Source organism: Myotis yumanensis, unplaced genomic scaffold (assembly GCF_028538775.1).
Source record: "Myotis yumanensis isolate MYYU_CA2020_CCGP unplaced genomic scaffold, mMyoYum1.0.hap1 SCAF_2, whole genome shotgun sequence".
Lineage (NCBI taxonomy): Eukaryota > Metazoa > Chordata > Mammalia > Chiroptera > Vespertilionidae > Myotis > Myotis yumanensis.
In genome coordinates this window covers 6,196,998-6,208,704 of record NW_027223753.1, presented here as the reverse complement: position 1 = coordinate 6,208,704, position 11,707 = coordinate 6,196,998, and the positions used below count along the sequence as shown (strand labels likewise).

Below are 11,707 nucleotides of genomic sequence, written 5' to 3'. Positions count from 1 at the left end.
GAGAGGTTTCCCAGCTCCCCAGCAGCAAGCGTGCTGATCCCAGGCACTGGGCAGAGAGCCAGGAGCTCAGGGAGGCACCGCGGGGCAGGGAGGCTGCCCGGAGGAGGCCGGAGAGCTTTGAATAGGGGTGTCATGGGAGTGTGGAGGCCAGGACCAGGCGTTCCCAGTGGGAGGAAAGGCGTGTGGGGAGGCTCGGGGATGAGGCGAGTCCCCAAGGTGACGAGGGCTGGTCCATCTCTCACTCCTGAGGGCGAGGCCTGCTATGAAAACACTCCATGAATGTGGGCCTCTGGAACATTCCACAGTTTAGGGGTTTCAGGATTCAAAAATTTGAGGCTGACCCTAGCGCCATCTTCAACCAGGCTCTGGGCAGCCCGCTGTTATGGCAAGCGGTGGGTTTCCTGGCTCTAGCGTGTCTGAGCTGTGTGACCTTGGGCAAGTGACTTGACCTCTCTGGGCTTGAATGGGATGAACCTCAGCAAATCCCTTGATCTCAAGGGAGTCCCTTAGCTCACTCTGGGTCCTCCGCCTGAGCTGGGTGTAAACAGGTAGGGGGATGCCTGAGCCACTGAGCAGATGGATGATTCTGAACGTTGCTCCATGGGCCACCCCAGTGTGTGCCTGCTGTGCCCGTGGGCCTGGGCCACAGCCTGTGGGACCAGCTCTGGGTGGGGACTTCTCCCCAGCTGAGTCATCACTCCTGGGGTGCAGCTGGTGACCTAGATAGGCCAAGATCATGACATATCTTTATCTCTGACATCTCTCCTATGCCTGCCCTTCCCCTTCTTCTTCCTGTTCTCATCCCCTCATCCAGTCATTGGGTGGACCAGACTGACAGTGTGACTACTCAGCCCCAAATCTCTCCTACGCTAGATAAGGTCTATGGTCCTCCCAGGCCTTCTGTCTCTTCTTCCCTAAGTGCCACAACAAGAGTAATAACTGCCATTTATTGCGCACTTATCAATTATGCGCTGCTTTGCATACATTAAGCCTAATCTCTCTGTCAGACAACGCTGTTCTATTATTATCCCCATTTTACAGATGACGAAAAGGAGGGGCAGGGAAGCTGCCCAAGGTTACAGAGCTAGGCGTGCCAGGACCAGGATTTCAACTGGGTTGCTCTGATGCTGGAGCTCCTGGTCCTCCCATGATGCTTTGTGCAGTTTGTCTTCATCGCGCCCTTCCTAACTCTCTCGCGGCCCTTCCTAACTCTCTCGCGGCCCTCCCTCCTTTCAGAGTCCCCTGTCCCAGAACCCCCCAACCGGTCCCCAATAAACTGACTGGTCCCAAGTCCCAGTCCACCCGGGCTCTGTCCTCCCAGTGGCTGGTCCAGTCACCCCATCCACCCGGTTGAATGGGTGGCCGCTCTCCAGGAACTGGCTCCTGCCCTCAGAGGCGCCTTCGGGAGACGCTGCCTACCTCCAGAGGAGCGAAGCCGTGTAGGTGGTGTCCCCAGCTGGCCCCTCCATCTGCTTCGGGGCAGTGGATGGGGTGGGGGACCCCCGGGGTCATGCCCCCAAACGGAGCCTGGGATGCAGGTGGGGAGGTGATGGGAGGGAAGGGGCGGCGCCAGGGGGGTGCGCCCAGCTGGTGAGCGGTGATCCTCCCTTATCCCAGCATCAGCGCCTCGCTGCTTTTCCAGGCTGGAGTTTCAGATCTCGTTTTCACTTTGGCCTTTGATCACACCCAGAGGGGGTGGCGGGTGGGCCAGGGAGGGTGGGGGAGAGTGGATTCCAAGGCGACACCCCTCCCCCTCTCTGCTGTCAGAAGTGATGCTCCGAGGACAAATGACAAGGGTGGCCTGGAGCCTGTGCTTCGAGGACGAGGCTCCCAGCCGGGCATCGCCACTGCCCACTCCTTCCCTCCTCCGAAATGAAAATAGCTTTGCTGACCCCCCCCCGCCAACCCCTTTATTAAAGTCCCCATATTTGTTGAATAAGGCTCAGAGGGTAAGGAAGAGACGTTCCCGAATCTTCCCTCTCTATTGTTGGGGGCGGAGGGGGGGGGGGGCTGCTTCTATGCATTTATCCACGAAGACCTCTCCACCAGGGGAGACAGCATGGCCTCGGACGGTGTGACACCTGGTTTTCACTCCGATGTGTTTTGAGCATTTCTCCTGTCGGTACATTGACAGTTACATTCAGTGACCGCGTACGATTCCTTACTCGCCCATGTCTAACAGAGTCCTCAGGCCCGACATTGAACTTGTTTCTGATTTCGGCCTCCCTGGTAAGGCCGCCTCCTTTTGCTTTCCTCTCCCGCCAGGACGGCTCGGCATCAGCTCCCTGTCTCCTCCGGCTCCGTCCAGCGAGGGGGTCTCGGCTCACAGGCCACGCGCTGGTCCGGGAGGTGGGTGGGCGGGGAAGAACACGGCCGGCCGTGGATCCGGAGGCCTGGACTCAAGCGTCTCCCTGCCACATGCAGAGGAGGAGGAGGACTCGAATAAGCTCCTTACCTCTGTGAACCTCAGTTTTCCAACCTACAAATGGGGGGAATAACAAAGTCTCTGCGCAGGGCTGCTGCGACTTGTGGGAGTGCCGGGGGCTCAGTCCTGGGCTGGGCTCAGTGCTGGGGGCTCAGCCGGCTGAGATGAAGCCGAGGCAGAGGAGGGGGCCACCCAGGCAGGCAGGGCAGCCGAGCACAGGCATGGAGGGACTCTGACATCCTCCATCCTTCATCCTCTCACCCACCCACCTCCCCATGGTCATTCCTCACTTCAAAAAACCCTGCCCACACGCACACACTCATTGCGGAGAAATGAGAAAACGCGGAAGGATTCTAGGGAGCCAGCACCATTCCCTGGGGATTTGACGCCTGCCCGTGAACTCCTGTGGCCACTTCAGGTCATGGATTTGCAAGGCAGAGCCTTCCCGGGCCCGAGGGCCCTCCCCACGGAGCCGGAGGCCTGGGCCTGGTCCGCAGTGAGCGGGTGTAGGGTAGCTTTGGGAGGGACTGTCCAGCTGAGCGGTCAGCATCCCAGAGCAGGCGATGGAGGAAAGCTGGTGCCTCAGGGCCAGGTGCCGGGCAGTCCTCGGCTGGGGTGGCAGCCTCAGGGCATTGGAACCCAAGGGTGGAGGGAGGGCCACTCGGTGGAGTAAGCGAGCGGCATTTTGGAGGAGACAGCGCGTCCAGAGGGGAGGACTGGGGAGCAGAGGAGACAGGGGCGGGGAGGGACCATTTGCAGCCAGAAACCTGCGCCCGTGAGGGGGGCCGCGGGATGAAAGATGCGGTGGGCTCTGAAAACGCGTGTGTCAGCAGCGGGCAGACCACGCCAACACTCGGCACTGCCAGGCAGGGAGGCACTTTCAGGGCGAGTGGAGAAAGGGCCCCAGAGCCAGATCGAGCTATAACTCTCCAGCAGGACCTACTTACACCCCAAGAACCCCACCTTCTCCAGCCGCCTCCGGGCCGGGGGCCGGGGGCGGGCATCTGGGGGTCTCTCCGTCATTCTCCATCATCCCCCTGCCACCGCCTGTCTCCGCAGGAACGTCCTTCGTCTGGCCCGCAGGGTTCGTGTCACCCCACGGAGCGCGGGCGCCGTGCCACTGTACACTTCGGAGAATCATTAGCAGAAATCATTAGCGAGAATACAGCCTCCCCCATAAATCTCCCCGCACCTGGATCGGCTGTCCGCGCCTCATTTCCATCTCCCGAACTTTATGGTTTGTCCCTCGTTTGACGAGCGCCTCTCCCATCAATTGTGCCGTAAGTGCTTGCTGAGAAAGACCCCCTGCACTGACCCCATCTCAGACAGACGCGTCTGGGCTCCTCGCCCTGCGTGCTGGGGGGAGGTCCCCTCCCAGGTCCCCTCCTCTGCTCGTCCCTCAAAGGGCAGCTAAAAGACACAGTGCCCGCAGCCTCTGTCACAGATGGAGGCAGAGCTGGGCCCAGAGTGTGGCTGGGGCAGCGAGGGGAGGAGAAGGGGGAAGGGCCCAGGGCTGGCTGCGTGCGTGGCGTGGCGGGAGAAGGGTCCTGGGGCAGGGGTCAAGAGGCTGGGGTTATCTCTGCCCTCAACTTGCTGTGTGACCTCAAGCATGTTGCTTTCCCTCTCTGAGCCTCAAATGCCTCATCGGATGCATGAGGATAATGCTGCCCAGCTTTCATGGTTACGGGGAAGGTTGAGGCCATTCATTCATTCATTCACTCATTCGTGCTTTCAAAAACCATTCGCTAAGTTCATCCAGGCTGTACGATTTCTTGGATACCTGCTAGGTACCAGGCCATTCTGGGCTCGGACAGAATCAGCAAGAGACTCGAACGCTGGCCGAGCTGGAAACCCGTGGTGGTTAAGAGCCAGGGCCTTCATGCCCAGGAAATGTGGCTTTTGAATGCCGGCTCTGTGACGGACCAGCTGTGTGACCTTGGGCAAGTCTTTGACCTCTAGGAGTCTCAGTTCCCTCATCTGTGAAATGGGGATGAAGTGAGTGGCTGTGGAGGACACCTAACACACAGCGTACACTTGACACAGGACACCCGTGGCCACTGTTGTTTTGTCACCAAGAGGACGCAGAGAGAGAAACAGTGGCTTTCCTAGGGCACCGAGGGACTGGAAGACGTGAATGAGGGCATTTCGAGGAATGTGAGCAGGGGGGGTTTCAGGCCTTGCCTCTGTGCCCCACTGAAGCATTTGGAAATGGCGGAAGAACCCCAGGAAAGGGGCTGAGAGGAGGTTAGGGCAGAACTTGGCTTTCCGGATTTCCGCCCCTGCAAAGCAGGTTGCTCCCAGGGCCTGTCCTCAGGAGACCTCGGGGCCCCAAGGAGGTGCCACTCCGCAGGCTGGGGTGAGGTGGTGAAACAGAGGGCGGGCCCTGGCCCTCCTGGAGGCCGATCTTCAGATCTCGAAGGCTCCCTGGCTGTGTCTGGAACGCCTCTGGGTTTTGGGACACAGAGTTCAGCCCCATCTGCCCACGGGAGGGTGCTGGGAGGAGCCAGGGGACCGTGTCTAGGGAGGGTGCTGTGAGTGCCATCAGGACCATGGCCAGGGCGGGTCATCTGGAGAGGAAGCTGCGGAGGGGGCGCCTGCGGGACACTCGGGACTGGCCCTCCCCGGAGGGCAGGAGGGGCTCGGCGGCGCTGTGACCTTTGTGACTGGCATGGGCAGAGATGTCCTCAGTTCCCACTGTGGGTGGCTAGGGAGGCACACAGCCTCGGGCAAGTTACTTAACCTCTCTGAGCCCCAGTTTCCTCTTTTAAAAAAAAAGGTTCTCAATCTCACAGATCTCAGAAGGTTTGGGGGAGGATTAACTACAAACTTCTGAGTTCGGTGCCAGGCACATAGTAGGCACTCATTAAATCGTGGCAACTGTGTTCACTATGGCATATATTTTGTTGTATTACCTTCTTCCAAACGTAAGGGCAGGATTTTTGTGCCCATTTTAAAGGCAGAGAAACTGAGGTCCAAGGTGGCTCAGAGCTTACATGGCTTTAAGCAGCCAGATGGTGGTGAAGTTGGAATTAGAACCCAGGCCTCTGACTCCCATCTCTCCAGGGTGTCTGCGCCCAGTGTGTGAATTCCCAGGAGCTGAAAACAAAGAGCCGGGCCTCGGATGCATCAATACACTCCCACGGGGTGACTCACCTGCCAGAGCGAGAGCAGGGACCTGCCCCAGCACATTCCCACCCCCTGGCCTGGCACAGCCCCTGCGGACCCGAGGGCCAGGAAAGGGGGTGCAGAGGAGAAGGGGAAGGAAGGGGCTGATGCTCTGAGGGCCTGAGCCCCTAGGGCGCCCAGGGTGGTGCCCTTGGTCTGGGAGGCAGGACAGTGGAGCTTGGGTGGGAGTGGGGTGTGGGGCCCGGGTGGGCGCCACAGGCTGGGAAGCAGCTTGCAGGTTTTACAGGTCACATTATCTTTTATGGGCATCCTAAAAAGAATGTCAGGCACTGGAGGGCCTCTCTCTCTCTCTCTCTCTCTCTCTCCCCCTCCTCTGATCACTGCAGTCGCTACTGCAGGACTTTTATCGCAGGCCTGGCCCCAGGAGCTGGGCGGTCGCACTGGTACCAGCTGAGCATGGGGCCCTGGGGACAGCGGGCTGTGTGTTCCTGGGTGGGGTGGAGTGCTGTGGCTGGTGGTAGCCGCACGTTCCCTCCCCCTTCCGGCTGGAGAGGGCCCATGGCGCCCCCATGTAGCTGGGACATCATCTAGACCTCCAAGCACAGGCTTCCCTCCACTCCTCTGCCTCTGCCCACAGAAGTCCCCCCACTGTGGGGATTGCCTCACTCCCAGCGTCAGCTCCCTGGCACGGTGTACCCCAGATCGGAGGGAGGCCCGTGGGTCCCCATGAAGACCCCGACTGTCCTCACTCTGTCCCGGGGGCTCCATTTCTCCTTGGGCCCATCTTCGGCGGATCTCACTCCCAGAAAGAGGCCTGGCCCTGGGGTCCCCAGAAACCAGCTTCTAGAGTCCGGCCTGAGCAGCCTAACCATCCTCACCTTTAAAAGGGGTCATGTCCTTCAGTTCATTACCCCAAAGGCATTGCGACTGGGGCTTCGGCTCCTTACCTTTAAGGAAAACACCATCTGGAACAAATGGGGAGAGATCTGCAGACAAGGATGTGTGTGTATATGTATGTGTGTGTGTGTATGTGTGTGTATATATGTGTGTATGTATATGTGTGTGTGTGTATGTGTGTATATGTATATGTGTATATGTGTGTGTGTATGTATGTGCCTGTGTGCGTGCCCGCACGCATGGAAGGGTACATTACCAGGAGGAGGGCACTCAAAGACTCTGTGAGTCCCTATGGCACGGTGGTTAGTGGCATTGATTTTGGGTCCCGGCTCCACCACATACCATCTCTGAGCCTGAATTTCCTCATCTGTAAAATGGGGTGATAATAACAGCCCTGAAGTTTGTTGGGGGAAGTCACTGGGTTCACAGGGCCTGGCACATAGTAAGTGCTCAATAAATGCTAATGATCATAATTAGTATAATTACTAATCAAGTCTGGGTATGTCTGAGCCGCTGCTCTCTGTCCCTGAGGACTCGAGGAGAAGGGGGTGTGGGCTGGTGTGGCAGCAAGAGCCACCGGGGTGACACAGCGGGAAGAACTCCAGGCCATGATACCAGTGACAAGGGGGCTGAGGGTGTGACAGACAGCTCTTCCCTCTGAAATGGTTAAGAAATAGGGGAGACTAGCCAAGAAAGCAAGTGCTGCCCAGGAAAATTAGGCAGCGGGCCTAATGAAAACTAGGCAGCGGGCCAAGTGAGAAATGTGACCTTCCTTCTGCCTCTCTCTTTTCTTCCCTCTGAGCCTGGGATGGGTGGGGCAGGGTGTTTGCCTTCGGTCACTCTCAGGCAGGAGATACCAATAGGATGGACGTCAGGGGGCGGGGATGGGGAGGGAGGAGAAGACCATGGTCGGGCTCTGGGAGATGGTATGGAACTGGAGGAGGCTGGTCCACCTAATCTGGCCGCCGAGCCAGCCAGGCAGGTTTTCAGGGCCTGCTGGGATCCTAGAGACGCGCTAACACAGCCCACCATCTTACCTGCAAGTAAACGAAGACCAGAGGCGAGGGGGCTTACATAGCAGGCAGGAGCAGGCTCCTGGCTCGGCTGGGATACCGCCCGATCGCCCTGGCTCGGGGCTGAGCCAGAGGAACGTAGCCCAGTCCTTTGGACACCTGGCTTTCTCAGGCTGGCACAGCTCGATCTCTGGGGCCCAAGTCTCAAATCTGCTCCCCCCCCCGAGTGCCTCTAAGAGCAGCCCCTAGCCGGGGCGGCCTGATGGTGAAGGCCCCGGGGGCTCACGTTCAGTCTGTGCTTCTCTTAAGCTGACGTAGTGGGATGTGCTGGCCCATAGTGGATCTGCGTTGCTCAAATAAAAAATAATGCTTCCTCCCCCGATGTAAGGAAGACGATGGCATATTGGCATGATGTGCCAGATGTATCCCCCACCTTCATCTCCCCGACAAGGTGGCAAGGTCCCGGCAGGGAGAGGAGCTCCGAGGTCAGGGTCCACTCTGCGTGCCAGCCTCGGTCCTGTTCACTGCTGTGTGGCTAGCACCCCGGGCAGTGCTTGGCACATGACAGGTGCTCAGTAAACATGGGATAATGAATGAATGGAGAATGAATGGAGAATGAATGAATGAATGGATGGGTGGATGGGTGGATGGATGGGTGGATGGATGGGTGGATGGATGGGTGGATGGGTGGATGGATGGGTGGATGGATGGGTGGATGGGTGGATGGGTGGATGGGTGGATGGGTGGATGGGTGGATGGGTGGATGGATGCAGTTGCCTGGGAAGGCCTGGCTATGGAAGTGACACTCCAGCTGAATTCTGAAGAATTAGGGAGGTGGAGAGAGAAGGGACAGGCCCTCCAGTCAGAGGGAGCAGCATGGGAAGGTTCTGGGGCAAGAAGAGCCCAGGTGGAGAGTGTGGGTGGGGCGCAGTGAGGTGGAGGCCATGGAGCCAGTTCCTCTCCTTTCTAGGGGTGTGTGGGGACTGGTCTGTCCGACGGGATAATAAAAGGACGGAGCACATGGGGAGTTGGGAGGATGCAGGGATCGATGCACAGGGCCCACCATGGCCAGCCCCAAGTACTCAGTGGCTCTAATATAATAATAATAATAATAATAAATAATAATGCCACATTCTTCATTTTACACCATGCCCCACGCCCCATCCCAAACCCAGCCCGAGTTGCTGCCTGGGCTGCCCTCCTGCCCGCCCCTCCTGAAGGTCGCCTCCCAAGGTTATCTGTGTTTTTCTCTGGATTCTGTGAAGTCGCACAGGTCACACTCCGGGGCTGAAAAGTGTTGCTTTTTATAGCCTTCCCTGATGGCAAGGAATGCTGGTGGGGCCAGGCCTCGCAGGACAGAGAGAGGCCTCCGGGCTGGGGCCCCGCCGCTGGACACCCCGGCCGTCTGGGCCCTTCTAGGCCCGGCACCCACCCCTGCCAGGTGTCAGAGGGGCAGGGAGGCTGGCAAGAGGCAGGGTGCCCTGGACGGAGAACCAGCACTCCCCGACTGCAGCTCTGGTTTTGGACAAACCACTATCCCTCTCTCGGTTCGGTTCCGTTTCCCCATCTGTCAAATGAGACTGTTGGGCCTTGCCTGGTCCCCAAGGTAGTGAAGAGTTGGGAGGCTTTGGAGAGAAAGAGGCAGAGCCTTAGGTCCTGTGATGGTGGGAGGAAAGGGCCAGGGGCGGGGGGGGGGGGGGGGGGGGGGGGGGGAGGCAGGCAAACGCGGTGGGGAGTCTCCCTTCCTGTTGGAAGGACAGGCAGGAGGAGGGAGGAGTGTTTCTGTGGGGCAGGCACTCTCTCTCCTTCAGGTCATTTAATCCTCACCCTGAGCCTGAGGGGAGACTCGGTAATCACCATGGCTACCGATGGGGAAAGGGAGCTGGCAGAACTGAAGTCGTTTTGCCCCAGGTCACCTGGCTTGTAAGTAAGTGTCAGAGCTGGGATGCCAGCATCCGTCCCCGGACTTGTCCCTCGTGTGGGTCACTTCGGCAAGCAGGCCCCTCGATGGCCGGCAGCAGAGCATCAGACGGGGGCTGTGTCCCTGGGCAGGAGACCTCCGCTTGCAGGGTCCCTGCCCCACATTCTACCAGGCATGTGCTCGGCAGCTCGCTCTCCAGTCTCTGCAGTCCCTGCCTCGCCAGCGCCCCCCAGGAGGGCCTGGCCCCGGGGTCCTGGCCAGGCCCTGACCAGAGGGCTTGCTCAGCAAGACCAGTGCTGCACTTTGCTTCCTCCCCGCCCCCCCACCCCCCCGACCTGCTCACCCTGCCTCTGCCGCCTCCTCCCTCCTTTTAATCTGGTTCTTATCAAGGATGATAACATTCAGCAATAATAAAACCCAGTCCACTTTCTAACAGCTGATTGCTCCCACGCCCTGATTCAGCGATACAGAAGCCCATGTCCTGTGCTGGGCTGAGGACACCTGCATGCAGCTCCCCCCTCCATCCCCCCCCGCCCCCCCGCCCACCCCCCGTGGCTGTCTGCGGGCACTTCCATCACCCCCGTCCCCTGCAGGTTCCCTGGGGAGCAGATGCTCTATGAGTATCTCACAGCTGCTTCCTTTTTGCCAAAAGGACCCAGGAGAGGGGCAGGAGAGGGCTCGAGACCAACCTGCGGGCCCACCTGTTGGTCCCTCTCTCCAGGTGACAGCAAGCGACAGTGACCGTTGACCGAGCAGCTGCTCTGTGTTAGGCTCTGTGGTGTTTTCGGGCATTTTCTCAACGAATCAACAATAACAGGTACTGCCCCGCTGCAGTGGTTCCGTCGTTGAGCGTCAACCTATGAAGCAGGAGGTCACGGCACATGCCCAGGTTGTGGGCTCAACCCCGATCGTGCAGGAGGCAGCCGATCAATGATTCTCTCTCATCATTGATGTTTCTCTCTCTCTCTCCCCCTCTCCCTTCCTCTCTGAAATCAATAAAGATATATATATATTTAAAAATAGGTATTAGCCAAAACCGGTTTGGCTCAGTGGATAGAGCATCAGCCTGCGGACCGAAAGGTCCCAGGTTCGATTCCGGTCAAGGGCATGTACCTTGGTTGCGGGCACGTCCGCAGTGGGTGATGTGCAGGAGGCAGCTGATCGATGTTTCTAACTCTCTATCTCTCTCCCTTCCTCTCTGTAAAAAATCAATAAAATATATTTAAAAAAATAAAAATAAATAAAAATAGGTATTATTCTTAACCCCATTTTATTCAGAGATGAGGAAACAGAGAGGTCAAGTCACTTGCCCAAGATCACACAGATATTTGGGTCAGGATTTGAACTCACGGCAGCTGGATTCCAAGGTCCAGACTCTCGAGCGCTCTGCCTCCTGCCTCCTGCCTGTGTTCTGCCAGGTGGAGGGCACCCGCCGAGCAGCATCTGTCCTCACACCACAGGAGTGGTCCTGCCCAAGACAGACAGACCTGGGACTCTGCCGCTTCCCTGTCCGTCCCAGGCCTGAAGTGGCAGGGCCGAGCGGGGGTTCCTGCTGCTGCCCAAGCTTGGGCCTGCTGCCAGGGCCGAGCCGCCTGCACCCCATGAGGACCTTTGTCCCTTAATAGGTCCTCCTTGGTACAGGACGTCCCAGGGCGGAGGGCACAGCCCGAGTGCCAGGCCTGGGCAAGCCCTGCCCAGGGCACTCCCCAAGCTCTGGAGCTGGGGGAAGGGCACCCTTGCCTTTGACTGCAGGCATGGGTTTCCCTGCCAACAAGAACTGGGGCTCCCAGTCCCCTCCAGCCAGAGCAGGACTTATGGGGTGCCAGGCATGGTGGCAGCCAAATGGGCAGCCTCGGTCTTTCCTCACTGTTATCTACCCCATCCACCCCACTCTCTTGTCAACTTCACACTTCTTGCTCCTCCCATCTCTACCTGCCCCTCCTCCCCCCATTCCTGGAAAGTATCTGCCCTCCTCTCTGCCAACTTCAAGGCCCTGCTCCTGGCACCTCCCCCAGGAAGCCCTCTCTGACTGCTGCCGCCCATCACAGTCTCTCTTTCCTTCCAGGAACTCACAAAGCCCTAATGCAGAACACGGTATTATCCTTCAGTTCCCTTCACCCAACTCCCTGATCCCCTCCCGTGTGCCAAGCCCTGTGCTGTGCTCTATGGGACAGGGGAAGAGAAACAGTGATTGGCATACGGTCCCAGCCTTGTGGGTGCTCTCAGGCCTGGGGGGAGCCAGATCACCTTATACATTCCCACGGCACTTTTTTAAATAGCATGAGCCTTGATCAACCATGCCCCTCAGGTCCCCAGGACTCTAGT

General features: G+C 58.5%; 1 long non-coding RNA gene across 3 annotated transcripts; it reads right to left on the bottom strand.

The window, feature by feature from the left end:
• Positions 1-1,959: 1,959 nt before the first annotated feature.
• LOC139002860 (uncharacterized) lies at positions 1,960-10,921 on the bottom strand. Of its 3 annotated transcripts, none has more exons than XR_011470185.1 (5): positions 10,733-10,921; positions 10,084-10,239; positions 6,430-6,516; positions 3,389-3,552; positions 1,960-2,411 (listed from the first exon to the last, which is right to left on the bottom strand). It is a non-coding gene; the product is annotated as an uncharacterized lncRNA (long non-coding RNA). The 3 variants fall into 3 exon arrangements; XR_011470187.1 differs by lacking the exons at positions 10,084-10,239; positions 10,733-10,921 and adding exons at positions 6,705-6,815; positions 6,935-7,284; XR_011470186.1 differs by lacking the exons at positions 10,084-10,239; positions 10,733-10,921 and adding an exon at positions 6,705-7,284.
• Positions 10,922-11,707: the final 786 nt, after the last annotated feature.